The sequence below is a fragment of the Condylura cristata genome, unplaced genomic scaffold (assembly GCF_000260355.1).
Source record: "Condylura cristata isolate star-nosed mole 26May11 unplaced genomic scaffold, ConCri1.0 scaffold00017, whole genome shotgun sequence".
In the NCBI taxonomy this organism is placed as follows: domain Eukaryota; kingdom Metazoa; phylum Chordata; class Mammalia; order Eulipotyphla; family Talpidae; genus Condylura; species Condylura cristata.
Window position 1 is genome coordinate 19,248,846 of NW_004567118.1, and position 14,363 is coordinate 19,263,208.

The window sequence follows — 14,363 nt, forward strand, 5'->3', positions numbered from 1 at the left end:
TCCAAATGATATTTCAATCCTGTGCAGACAAAAACATCCTACTGCCATAGATTGGGTTCATTTTTGCTTTGTTCTAACAATTAAAAATGCTTTTAAGCAAGTTCCTTTTAAAATGTACACCCCCCCACCACCCCATTAAAATGCACTTGTGCCCAATGCCTACTCGGAGTGTAGTACCATGTCTTGTCTTGAAAATACCATGATGGAAAAAAGTATTTTTTATTGTAATTAATCCAGAAACAATAGCTTCCACAGAGCTTTTTAGAAGAAGAAAGAGAAAATGGGGCACAGTAGGCAAGTTGCAACCTGACGGTGGAAGCCAGATGTGCTCCAATTACAGGGTGCAAGCTGGCTGTTTGGGAACAGCGAGACCAACTGAAGTTTCTGAGAAAGTGGCATAAAGAGGTTAATGCCACCTGCAGAGACAGGCTGGATATCTGAGAAAGTGGCATAAAGAGGTTAATGCCACCTGCAGAGATGGGCTGGATATCTGGGGCCGGAGACTTTGGAGCATTGAGACTGAACAGTGCAAAACATGGGTAGAAGACAGAGAGGGGCAGCCAGGCAGGTGCTCCTGGCTGATTGGGACTCTGAGCCAATGTGAGCAGCGTGTGAGGAGAAGGCACCATAAAACCCAGAAGACCAGCTCCATCTGAACTGCAAAGTTGAGGAAGGGCAATTAGGAAGTCTCCAAAGCGAGTGGGAGATGCCTGCTATCCGCGACCTTAAAGACATCCCCATGAGAGCTTCAAGTGACGGGATCCCAACAGTTCTGAAAGTAAAAACAAAAGTGGTGAGGGCAGGACTCGTCTAACAAAGTGAAGGAAGAAATGGCTTATATGTCACCTCAAGGAAAATGTCGGCTGTGAAGTCTTAACCTCGGATGATCACAAACAGGTAATAACTGAGTGGACCAAGTTATTTGAGTGCCAGAGACCCCGAATAGGGATCTTTTGAGGGGTGATTCTGGAAGGACATCGCAGCCTCTTTCTGGACATGCTCTGGTCCAAGGTGCTGATGGATCCTGGCAGTCTGGTGCTGTAGAAGGCTGTAGAAGAGGCTTCCACCTCCCTTGCACTCATCAGAACCATCACTCCTACCACCTTGTGCTCCAAAATATTCCTTGGTGAAATGCCAATTTCACATTCAAGTCTGTTTTTTTAAAATAAGCTTTTATTTATGTCACATGGCTTTACAATAGGAAAGCATACCTTCAGCTAACCTCTAGGATGGCTTCCTTCCTGACTATGGATATACACACGCATTTTCTGCACATTAATAATCATGTTGTAAATACATTGTTCTTGCTTTTTCTAACCAGTATAACAATATTTCCCCATCTTGCCTTAGTCACCTCATCATTTTCATTTAATGGATACACATGATTATGATACCTCAAGCTATGCCTCATACTTTATCTAGTTTTCCTGAGCTACTGGAATATTTAGGCTAGTATCAATGGCTTAACAGGTGAATAAAATTAATTTTCAAAACTCATATCTTTTGTTAGTTGAGTCTTTACATATTTGAATGAAGAAGATGAAAGGGAGTATTTTTGGTAACACAGTCATCTTTTTGGAGGTCAGAGAAAAATACAGCATTAAATAAGGATAAAGACATGCCATCTCTGATAGATTTTGTGCCAATCTCCTGGATCTTAGAAATCTTTTATCTTTTTTAGAAAATGCCTAAAGTGTAGGCCAGAGATGCTAGAGTGGAGGAAAGAGGATTCACCAGAGACAGAGTGGGGAACAGAACAGGTGGATCTATTGAAACACACTGCTGAGGGGAGCAGTGGGCGGGACAGGAGAGGTCTGCTGTGCCATTTGTGGGTTAGATCCCTGGTTGGGGATTGAACTCAGGCCACAGTGGTGACAGCACTGAGACTTAACCTCTATACCACCAGGGAGGCCCAAAATCTTGTATCTTGGTGAGAAATTTCACATATGTGTAGACAACTTTATTTGTACTATAGTCTAAAAATCAACTAAAAAATTTTTAGGTGAGATAAATTAAAGAATGTTAATGATGACGTTCGAACTGTAAGAAATATTATTTAATAATGGGGGTCCCAGGAGACAAGAGAGAGAAAGGCACAGAAAAGTTATTTAAAAAAATAATAGCTGAGAATCTCCCTAGTCTGGAAAAAGAACCAAATATCCTGATCAGTGAAGTTCAAGGAGTTCCAAACAAAATAACACCAAATAGACACACTACAAGAAACATTATAAATAAACTGCTAAGAAGCAAACTATACTAAAGGCATCCAGAGAAAGAGTTAACACAAAAGGGAACAATTATTCCACCATGGATTTCTCAGTGGAAACCTTGCAAGCAAAAGGGGAATGGTAGGAACTGCTTAAAGCCCTAAAAGAAAAAGATTTCCAGGCAAAAGTAATGTATCTGGCCAGATTATCATTCAAGACTGAGGGTGAAGTAAGAAACTTTATAGAAAGACAGAGGCTAAAAGAATCCAACTATAGGTACCCATCAGAATAAGAAACCATCAGCACACAACAAAATTACATGTTCCACAATGTTTACTGAGGCATTATTTATAATAGCTAATGATATGTAGCAAGCTACGTGTCCACTGATAAAGGACTGGGTAAAGAAAATGGAGAATATAATACAATGGAATACTATTTGGCTAGAAGCAAAAGATGAAATGCTATCAGGAAAATGGAAGTCAGAAAGATAAAGACAGATATTTGTAAGATTTCACATATGTCAGTAATATAAGGAAACAGTGGCGAACTGATAAAGCAAAATAATTATAAACTACCAGATGTTGTTAACTGAACTGAAATTTCTGAGATGAAGAAGGAGTGGGGATGGAGAGAGTGTTATAAGGAACAGTGGGGGGTGGGAGGGGAAGATAAGACAGACAGACAGATAGATGGACCTAAAAGAAAAGATAGAAAGACAGGTAAAAAAGAAAATATAGAAAAAAAATACTAAGAGCTATCTTACAGACAGTTCCATGGGCCAGCCACTAATATTATGGTTCTTTGATTGTTTGGGTACAGCCATGAATAGCAAAAGGTATTTTCCTTAGCATAGTTTAAAAAAAGAAATACCGTTTGAACAATTATTTAAATTACCCACCAGGAAAAAAGCAGGTTTTATCTCTAGATTAACAGGAATATCAAGACTATTTTAATTTCTATTTCATGTTTTATGTAACATGGCATTTTTTTAAGAGTTAGAGTAATTTTATGCAGACATTAAAATGGTAAAGAGGACTTAAAAGGGTACGGAAGTTTTACCTTTACTTGGTGGCTACAGTCTGTAGAACCTCGTTATTACCAGCTGTATCACTTCTCTGCTCTTCCTCCACTTACAACTGATTTGTAAGCCACAAGAACTAGTTTTCCCACTAACTTGCTAATAACCGATCTATTATTTTCCTCCTCTGACAATATATTTTTCTGAATACATAAAATGTTTATTTTCTACACATAGACATGATTATAAACCCATAAAGTATCATTCCTCAATTACAGTTCCTTATTCTCTGGCCCACTTCCAAATATACAATTTTTGATTCTCATGACCAATCCTATATACCTCCTGCCCCCAGCCTCTTATGCATCATCAAAAAACAAAAGGCTCCTCCCATAGCATGAACAATATGGGCACCATAGGGCTTCATGCTACAATATCATTGGGGAAAATGGCCTGTTCACAGGTGGGAAATCAGGCTTACCATAAATTGGAATATTTCAGGTATCCAATGAAATATTGATTACAATGGAAATTATTAGCCCTTGTGATAAGCTCAATAAACAACAAAGAAACCCATACGAGCACTCAGTCTTTCACCTTTAATTTCTACAAGTGGGTGTTTAAGATACTAAAGAGCCAATGAAGGTCTAGAACACTAAGAACTAGTAATTTCCTTCTATTCTCAAGATTTTAGAAGATTTTCTATTTAATCAAACTTATGTAACAGTAGTCCTGAGAATGCGGAAAGAGATGCAGGTCTATATATTCTCATTCTTGAGTCAATAAAAAATTTGGGCTGGAATTCCTGCTTTCTACTTCCTGTGACAGAAGTTTCACTTCTCACAAAGCAAATACCTATTCAACTATGCAAGATGTTTTCTAATGTTGAATGAAAATCCATTTATCTGTAAACACTGGCTATCATTATTCCCTCTGAAGATATAAAAAGAAGCATCTCTTTGACTTGCAAGATTTTCAAATATCTGAAGACAGAATTTCTCCTCTAGGATAAAGAATAAAGGTAGAACACCTACTCTCACGACTTTTATTCAACATATTACTGGAAATGCGTCACAGCAATTAGATAAGAAAAATATATGAGAGCATCCAAATTGGAAAGGAGAACTAAAAGTGTTATTATTTGCAGATTACATTTTATAGATAGAGAACCCTAAAAAAAAAAAGCACACACACACACACAAAAAACTGTTAGAAATAATAAATGAATGCTGTATAAATTTGTAGGATTAAAAATTAAAAAAAAATATTTTGTGTTTTAATACACTAGTGATGAAAAAGAAAGAGAAATTAAGAAAACACTCCTGGGCCCTCCCTGGTGGTGCAATGGGTTGAAGTACAGCACTGTGAGTTCTATCCCCAGCCAGGGAGCTGACCAACATGGTGTGGCAGACCTCTCCTGTCCTCTTTGTTGTACCCTTCAGCAGTATATTTCAGTCTATCTGCCTGTTCTGCTCCCTACTTTGTCTCCGGTGAATCCTCTCAGCCCCAACCCCACACCCCTGGCCTGTACCCCAGTTCTGTATGTACAAATAATAAATCCTTTTTTAAAAAAAGAAAACAATCCTACTTATGGTTGCATCAAAAGGAATAAATTACCCAATAGTAAATTTAAGCATGTGTACACTGAAAACTATGACACTGATGAAACAAATTAAGAACACAGACAAATGTAAAACAATTCTGTGCCCATGGATTGAATCAATATTGTTAAAATGTCCATGTTAACTCAGTTAAATTTACAGAGTCAATGCAATCCCTACTAAATTCCAATGGCATTTTCAAAAAACAAGAAAAAAAATGCTCAAAATAGTCAAAGCAATCTTGAGAAAGAACAAAACTAGAGGTATCACATTTCCTGATTTCAACTGTATCACAAAGTCATAGTAATCAAAGCGGTATGGCATTGGCATAAAAAAAGACACATGAATCAATGAACAGGATAGAGAGTCCAGAAATAAATCTGCACATATCTGGTTAACTAATTTACAACAAAGGAGCCAAGAATATACAATGGGGAAATGAAAATCTTTTCAATAAGCAATCCTGGGCAAACCAGACAGCTATATGCAAAAGAATGAAACTGGACTAGTATCTTACAAATTAAATAAAAAATTAACACAAAACAGATTAAAGACTTGAACATAAACCTCGAAACACAAAACCCATAGAAGAAATGTAGGAAGTAAACTCCTTGACAATGGGTCTTCACAATGATTTTCAAATTTGACATCAAAAGGAGAGGCATTAAATGCTAAAAGAAACATGTGAAGGTATATCAAACTTAAAACCTAAAAAGAAACTATCAACAAAATGAAAAGGCAACCTTCTAAATGGGACAAAATATTTGCAAATAATATATCTGATAAGGAATTGATATTCAAAACATAAAGAACTAAAAAGAACTGAATAGCAAAAACACACCAATCTGATTGAAAAAATGGGTAGATGATCTGAACAGACATTTTCCAAAGAAAATATACATATGGGGGACCTCCCTGGTGGTGCAACAGGTTAGGATGCAGCACTGCAAGCAAGTCGAAGGCACTTCAGTGAAAGTTTGATCCTCGGCCTGGAGGTGACCCACATGGCACAACAGACTTGTCCACTGCTCCCCTCAGCAATGTGCTTTATTGATCTGCCTGTTCTGCTCATGACTCTGTCTCTGGTGATTCCTCTCACTGCCCTTGCATCTCTGGCCTGTACCCCAGTTCTGTGTGCATAAATAAATACATCTTTAAATATATATATATATATATATATATATATATATATATATAGAGAGAGAGAGAGAGAGAGAGAGAGAGAGAGAGATGGCTAAAAGTAATGAAATGATGCTCAACACACTGATCATTGGGGAAATGCATTCAACACCACAAGAAGATCTCATCTCACACTTATCAGAGTAACTATTAACAAAGCCAAGGAAGAACAAGTGTTGGCAAGAAATGTGGAGAAAAGGACACCCTTGTGTACAGCTGGTAGGATTGGAAATTGCAGCTACTTTGGAAAACATAATGGAGCTGTCTTTAAAGATTTAAAGATGTAACTAACAAATAATCTAGCAATTCCACTTCTGGGTATTTACCTAAAGAAAATGAAAACACTAGTTCTAAAAGGTATATGCAACCACATGTCCACTGAAGCATTATTTACAACTGTCAGACATGGAAGCAACTTAAGTGTCCCTCAGTGGGCGAATGAATAAAGAAAAGGTGGTGTATATTCAGTCATGTATTGCTGAATGGGAAGGATACATTCACCATTAGGATAAATGCACCATTAATCAATTTTGTTGTTATGTGAATGTCATAGAGTGTAACTACACAAACCTATGTCCTATGGAAAAGGCTGTTGGTACCACTGGCTGTATATGTGGTCCATCACTGACCAAAATGTCATTAAGTGACACAAGGTTGTATATACAATGAACTATTATTTAGTGATTTAAAAAAAGTAAATCTTATAATTTGAAACTACACAGACTCCATTAGTGAAATAGTTGGAGAAATACAAATACTGTACAATCCGTCATAAGCAGAACATAAAACAAACAAAAAGCCACCGAAACTAAGCATGAAGATACATAGAACAGATTGGTGGTTGCTAGAGGTTGGGGATGGGGAGGGCAAAATGGGAGAAGGGGGTCAAAAGGTACAAATGTCCACTTATAAAATAAGTCAAGTTAGTAATACTGTATTGTTTATCTAAGAATTTCTAACACTAAATCTCATCTCAAGAAAAGAAATTTTGCAACTACAGTGACAAATGGGTTAACTAGACTTACTATGGTCATTCATTTCACAGTAGCTACAAGTATCAAATCATTATGCTCTCCACCTAAAACTAATATACCTATTGATTATAGCCCAATAGAAAATAAGTATCCTATAAATATATATACTTACACATATACCGCACATTTATATCCATATTTATTTCAAATACCATATGTTAATTACATTCTGGTCAGTGACAGATGATATATACAGTAGTGGTTCCAGTAGGCATATTGTAGAGCCTTGGTGTGCAATAGGACATACCACCTAGGTTGGTGCAATTTACACTCTCTGATGTTTGCACAACAATGAAATTACCTAACAATGCATCTCTTAGAACATATCCCTATTGTTAAGCAATACATGACCATGTATATATATACACACACCTATTTATCTGTATACATATATTTATATAAAATGAAAACCAAGAGCTCACCCTGGTATGACTAATTCCAATCACACAGCACAGGGTCTGTCTAACACTCCCCCTTTCCTTCTCTGACAGGAAATCCTGCTACCATTCAAACTGTTGTGTAGCCATCCCCACCCACAAATCTCCGGAACTTGTTCACCTTCCCACGCTTTTTCACAGTGTTTAACAAAACAACTCTGCCAATGCATCTGAAGTACTGAACCCTTTTCTTACTTAAGGGAGGTTTATTTACTTTGATTCTAACAGTTCAGCAAGTTGGCAACTAAAAACCTTTCTTTTGTTGGTCTCCAGAAGGTATCATTATAAATAAGTTTTTGGTTCTCTTACCAAGAGCTGACTCACAGGTAAGGTTAGGAAAACAAAGCTAGAATTTTTTTTTTTTTCTTAAGTGATGACAGGGTTGGGGAGGGAGAAGGTGTGGACTTAGTACCTGGGACTGTGTGTGTGTCCATAGTCCTGGTAGAAAGGAGGGGAGTTCCAGACATCTGTGAGCAGACCTCTTAGTGAAGTTCCAGGACAAACAGCAGAAAATGTGTTCCTTCAGTTCCCTTTGCTAGCATGTGTGACAGTGCAGACTGTGATTCACCACATTCATTTTTCATCTCCACCGTTAAGAGAGGCTACCACTGTATTTCACTTGCAATGTGAGTTGTGTACCTCTCTTGAGATTCACCCAACCAACCCACTCTAAATATGCAGATCGATAGGGCTGTGCAAAGGCACTTTTTTTTTAGTAAGGTTTTTTAGTAATTAATTTTAAATTGGTGTAAAATGAAAAGGAGAGGAAAAAAGTAATGTCTCACACTATCATGATATTGATATCACTGTTCAGTACCACACTATTTTGACTACTATAGCTCTTGTAGTAAATTTTAAAATCTAGAAGCAAGTGTTCCCACTTGCTTGGTGTTATTAGTTGGGCCCTCAACTGCACCTGTGTCCATGAAGAAGAAAGTGGGTGAGGGTGGGAAAGTTGGTACTGTGCTCTCTAATGTCTACAGGGCACAACAGAAAAATGAACTTCAGCCACACTCTGCAGCAATACAGGGGGATAAGTCTTCACACCCTGGATGGCAGTGGGGTCCACTGAAGAGGTAATCATCTTTCTTTTCCCCTAGGGAGTGGGTTCCACTCAAAGGCAATGACAATGTTCCACTTTTGACATTAAAATGTCAATAGAGTTGAGGGGGAACTGAAATTCCACTCCTCTCATAGGCAAGGAGGCAGCATACCTTAAAAAATGGTAGCAAAACTTTGCAATATTTTTATGTGTCTTCCCCCGCTTTGGTATGGTCTTGAAAATGGCAGCTTGAATTCCAGTGTGGTACCCTGTCCCTTCATTCCAAGAACAGAATAGACCTTATTCAGAATTATCATGATTGTTCTAAACTGTCTGGGGAATACCTGAAGGCAATGAGCAAGGTTTTCACTATGGCAGAAAAATAATGGATGTTACTTTAAAATACCATGAGATGAACAAGGTATCTCTAGTCTTTTGGGGCAAAAGTTACTGCTGACACACAGAACAGACTGATCAGAGAGTTTGGGAGGAAAAGCTGGTAGTTTCCTTGGGAAATTAAGACAGACATACCTGTGTAGACTGGGGGATTTAGCAAGCCATTCGTAGGCCCACAATGGAATGCTCAGAAAGAACAGGAAAGGTTCTAAGTGTTCAGCACTGACTGATCTCCAGGAAATGAAGGCAACAGCAGAGTATGACCAGTATAGTTAACTGTTCAAGGAGTGTCCCAGTCCAGACCCATTCCACAAAGACTGAGGGCTATTTGTTTAGCTCCAACTATTCAAGAATTTCTCTGCTAATACACTAACTGGACATGAACTAAAGGAAAGGAAAGAAAAGGAAACTGATAATACAATGTATGAAAAGTTTGGAAAAATTACTACATAAATAAATGATTGTATGCTTTGACAATCATCTAAACAAACCCTATAGAAATAGGGGAATATGATTACCAGGGTTATCATATTTGTAATATTCAAATGTGCAGTTTTCAACAAAAAGCCACAAAGCATAAAAGAAACATAAAGGTACAGCCCAAACCAAAAGTACAAACTGATAGGAACTGTCACTAAGGAAGCTCAGATACCACACTCAGATATTGCACTTAATAGACAAAACTTTTAAATCAAATGTCTAAGGGCCTCACTGATGGTTTAGGAGGTAAGTCTCAGCACTATCACCACTGTGGTCTGAGTTCGATCCCCAGCCAAGGAGCTAGCCCACAAATGGTGCAGCAGACTCTCCTGTGTCACCTGCTGCTCCCCTCAGCTGTGTATTTCAGTCAATCTGCCTGTTCTGCTCCCCGCTCTGTCTCTGGTGAGTCCTCTCATACCCAGCAACTTTGTCATATACCCCAGTTCTTCTATGCAAAAAAAAAAAAAAAAAATGGATGTTTGAAAGAGTTAACTGAATAAAAACAGTGCTTTAGGGAAATGATGTATAAACAAAAAGAGAAAATCAATAAAGAGGTAGACAGAAGCAGTTAGAAATGCTGGAGCTAAAAAGTATAAATACTAAATTGAAAAATTCAATAAAGGGGCTCAAGAGCAGATATGAACAGGCCAAAGAATCAGTAAACTTGAAGAGAGGACAATTGAAATTAATGCTTACATTAGGAAAAGAGGCAAAGGTCTCAATCAATAGCCTAAGTTCCAACCTAAGTAAACTAGAAAAATAAGAGCAAAATAAATACACAGTAAGCAGAGGCAGGGTAAGAACAACAGAAATCAATACAATTTAAATTAAAACAACAACAACAACAATGAAAATCAATTCAACAAAAAGCTGGCTCTGTAAAAAATTAATAAAATTGATAAACTTTCAGCAAGACTTGACAAAAATTACAAGAAAGATGATATACATCATCAATATGAGAAGTGAAACAGGTCTGTCACTACAGCTGACATCTACTTAAGGAATTCTGTAAATACTACTAACAGCTTCACACTCATAAGTTTGACAACTTAGAAAAAAATGAAACAAATTCTCAAACAGCATAAACTACAAAGCATCAATTAAGATTCATAAGACAACCTGATTAGTCCTAACAAAATTAAAGAATTTGACTTGGTTAGTAAAAAGTCTACAACAAAAGAAACCGGCAGGTTTAGAAGACCTCACTGGAAAATGCTACCAAACACTTAAAAAAGAATAAACACCAGTTTTACACAATCCCTTCCAGAAAACAGAATAGAAGGGAATGCTTTAAAACCCACTGACCTCTTTGGGACCAATGAACAGAATCACAGAAACAAAGTAAGAAATTCGCAGACATAAAGGCTTCACAGTAATCTCTGGTAACAGTAAACCCTTCAAAACATTAAGCACTGCAGAAAAACAATTTTTTATTTAGCTGAACTATAAGTTGCACTGTAGAAACATCTCTTCCACTAGGGTCAAAATGTCAGGGAAAAGTAATGGAAGAATATTTCTGTCCAATTAAATCCTTTCTCTTCCCCCAACCCCCTTACAAAACCTTTTAAAAAAATTTTCCAATTGTCAGGTACGTTCTCTGATCAAATAAAGCTGATACTGTTATTGAGATTTTGTAGGCTAAAGCAATCACTACCAGAGTCTTTAAAACACCCACACCCACACACAAAATTTTTATGTGGAGGATTACCATAGTTATTCACATGCTGTTTTTCTATGAAAACACATCCTTGTTTCACTGAAGAAGGTATATTTTAATTTAAAAGCGGAGAAAGAGCAGTTATCCTAAATGCTGACAAGAAATACTGCCTTGCTTTTTTTCCTGTAATTGCCATTGCTTGCTGGTAATTTTACTCAGGAGGTATGGCAGTTGGCAGAGCAGTGCTTGAGAAACACTGGGGGAAAGGCATTAATGCCTACTTATTGATGTTCAAATCTCTATAAGGGAACAATTAAAACTGAGAAAAGCCAACGTTTTCATAGCTCATCAGTGGCCTTCCAATGACAATTCTTAGTCTTATCATCCTTGACACATTAATCAGTAGTGCTCGACACATTGATCTTTTTCATTCTTGCTAGTGTCTTTGCTTGCTTGCAAGAAGCCACACTGTCGCTTTCCCTGGGTTTGCTTTTTCACTGGACTACACTTTCTGACTCCTCTCTTTTTCCCACAAAAGCTTCATTTGGGAGTGAGTCTCTCTGTCTGTCTGTCTCTCTCTCCACACACTCACCTGTTGATTGAGTTCATCAATTGCATGGCTATACATGCCATCTACATGCTGATAATCCCTAGATTTCTATCTCCATTCTCGGCTTCTCTGCTGAACTGTACTCTTGAATTTTCCACAGTCTCCCTGACCGCAAGTCAAATCTCAAGCTTAATGCGCTGACGGGTGAACTTCTGTTCTCTGCTGTGTACCAGAGACCTCTGATTTCACCATCAGCTATGATGGGCGGTTTTACACGTACTCAAACTCACTTTGCGTTGACAGTGGCCCATCTCGAGCAGGTGCCATGTCTTTTCACATTAACCTTCACACCCTTTCCAGTGCGGCAGGACTTTTTTTTTTACTCTGTGCTCTGAGCATCCCAGAAGTGAATGATGCTAGAGACAGCCCTCAGCTAGCAGAGACTGGGAGCTGATGGATAAATGCTCCCACATTTCAAGTAGAAAGTTCTGGGAGGTGCTCTGTATGCTTCCGAGAGATCCCAAAGGACTGAGACCCATTGCCTCTTTCACTGTGCATGCTCCTCTCCTGCTTCCTGGGATCCCTGCCACAAAAGTGTCTATACCCATGTCCTTGTCTTAGATTCTGGTTCTGGAGGAACCCAATTCCTTTTCTGAGGGTAGGACCACTCTTTTACCTCTACAAAAGTGGCAAAAATACAAAAAGTCCAATGTCGCTCTTGAACACAAAAGGTTCAACAAATTATTATTAGCAAGTCAAATTCTGCAATGCATAGAAGGAATAATACACTGTCACCAAATGGGATTAATTACAAGTATGGAAGAATATTAAATACTCAAAAATGAATCAATATAATTATCCATCGTATCAACAGGCCAGTGAAGAAAAATCATACTATATTGATGGATGCTTAAAAAAAAAAAAAAGCATTTGACAAATTCCAGCACCCATTTATGATAAAAACTCTCAGCAAGTTAACAATGAAGGGAACTGATTCAAACAGGGACAGAGAAGTCTGAATACTCACTGCTAATATCATAATAAAAACATGAAAGACTGCATGCTTTCTCCCTGAAGGCAGGAAGAAGGCGAGGCTGTATATAGTCTCGCGGTTCTTACTCTGCAGGCAGAAGCGTGAAGGCCACAACAATGGAGGGGAAAAGCACTGCAGTTGCTGCCCAGCAAGTTGCTCCTCAGCAACAAACACCAGTAGACTGTCCACACACACCGCCACCGGGTAAAAGCTGGATGAGAACCAGGATATTTACTCAGGCTAAAATACTCTGTTCATAAAATAGTAATTATGAAGGGAGAAAGAATAATTTATAATGGGTAAGTCTTGGCAGACACTACCTGACTGATATCATCTAACTGAACATTTCCAGTGATAGGGCAAAATGACCTCCAGTGTCACCGGATGTGAAAAGTGGCCAAAGTCCCTTCGGCAACACTGCTGCCAGAAATGTGCAACCTCAATCTTACCATGAGCAAGCCCAAACTGAGAGACAAACCCAAACTGAGGAATGGGCTGCAAAAGAAGTAATTTGTAGTCTTCACCGAGGTCAAGAAAGGACTATGACATTGAAAGAAAAGTGAAAAACCATTACAAGCATATTTTTATGATCACAGGATATCGAGGTAGTCGAGAAAACCAGAATGTTGCTGGGTGAATTATTTGAAATTTTAAAAAACAAAACAACTAACATCATAATAAAGCAACAACTAGATGTTATAGGCATCCTGATAGAATATAGCACCATCCACAAAGCATCTTTGATCAACTCTTTCCCTCTATCAATTCAATTTACAGAAAATACCAAGTGGATATAATCAGCAGAATATAAATCCTGGCAAACTATACGGCCAAAACCTGGTTTCCTCAACAAATAAACTGCAACGAGAGAGGGGAAATTCAAGTTTCAAGGTATTTCAGAGATACCTATCAGCCAGTTATAACATCCAACCTTTGATGGATCCCAATGAAAACAAACCTACGTCTGTGTGCATGGCACTAGAAAACTCAACACTGTTTAAATATTTGATGATATTAAGACTTATTGTTAATTTTTTTTGTTGAGATAATGAAGGTGTGGTTATTTACCAATGAAATGAAGTAACCTGGAAGCAGAGGAAAGGACGGCAGAAGTGAGTGAGCTGAGGGTATGAAAGCCAGGGGATGCTATGACAGCTTTGCTGAGGGCATTTGGCTCTCACTGTAATCTGGGGACATAACTGGCTTGGGAGTGGCAGGGACAGGAAGCATCTGCAGGCCTTTCTCCTGGCTGGCAGCATGATGCCTGGAGTTACTGTAAGAGACGTGAACCAGCGGGAGTTCATCAGCACTCTGGCAGCCTTTCTTTAAAAGTCCGGGAAGCAGAAAGTCCTTGAATGGGTGGACACTGTCAAATGGGCCAAGCAGAAAGAGCTCACTCCCTGTCATGAGAAGCCATTCTCCACACAAGCTGTTTCCACAGTGTGATACCTGTGTTTCCGGGGCATTGCTGGAGCCTTTTCCATGACCGAGATCTGAGGAAGTGTCAGAAAAGTGGCCACTTCAGCAGAGGCTCCAAAAGCATGGCCTGTTGGGCCCTCCAACCCAGGAAGGTTGAAAATGGCAGAAAAGGTCCAAGACAGAGGCCACAAATGGACACTTAATGGTAGAGACCTGGACAGAATCGCCAGAGGTGAGGGCAGCAGCTGCCAAGAGGAAGTGCTACAAGTGATGCTGGGCTAATAAATCATTTAAAAAAGAAAAAAAA

The 14,363-nt window shown here is 38.5% G+C and overlaps 1 protein-coding gene across 2 annotated transcripts in view; it reads right to left on the reverse strand.

Moving 5' to 3' along the window:
* The window catches only part of PTPDC1 (protein tyrosine phosphatase domain containing 1), a 37,119-nt gene that overhangs the window by 17,680 nt on the left and 5,076 nt on the right, over positions 1 to 14,363 (reverse strand). The window lies entirely within an intron of this gene.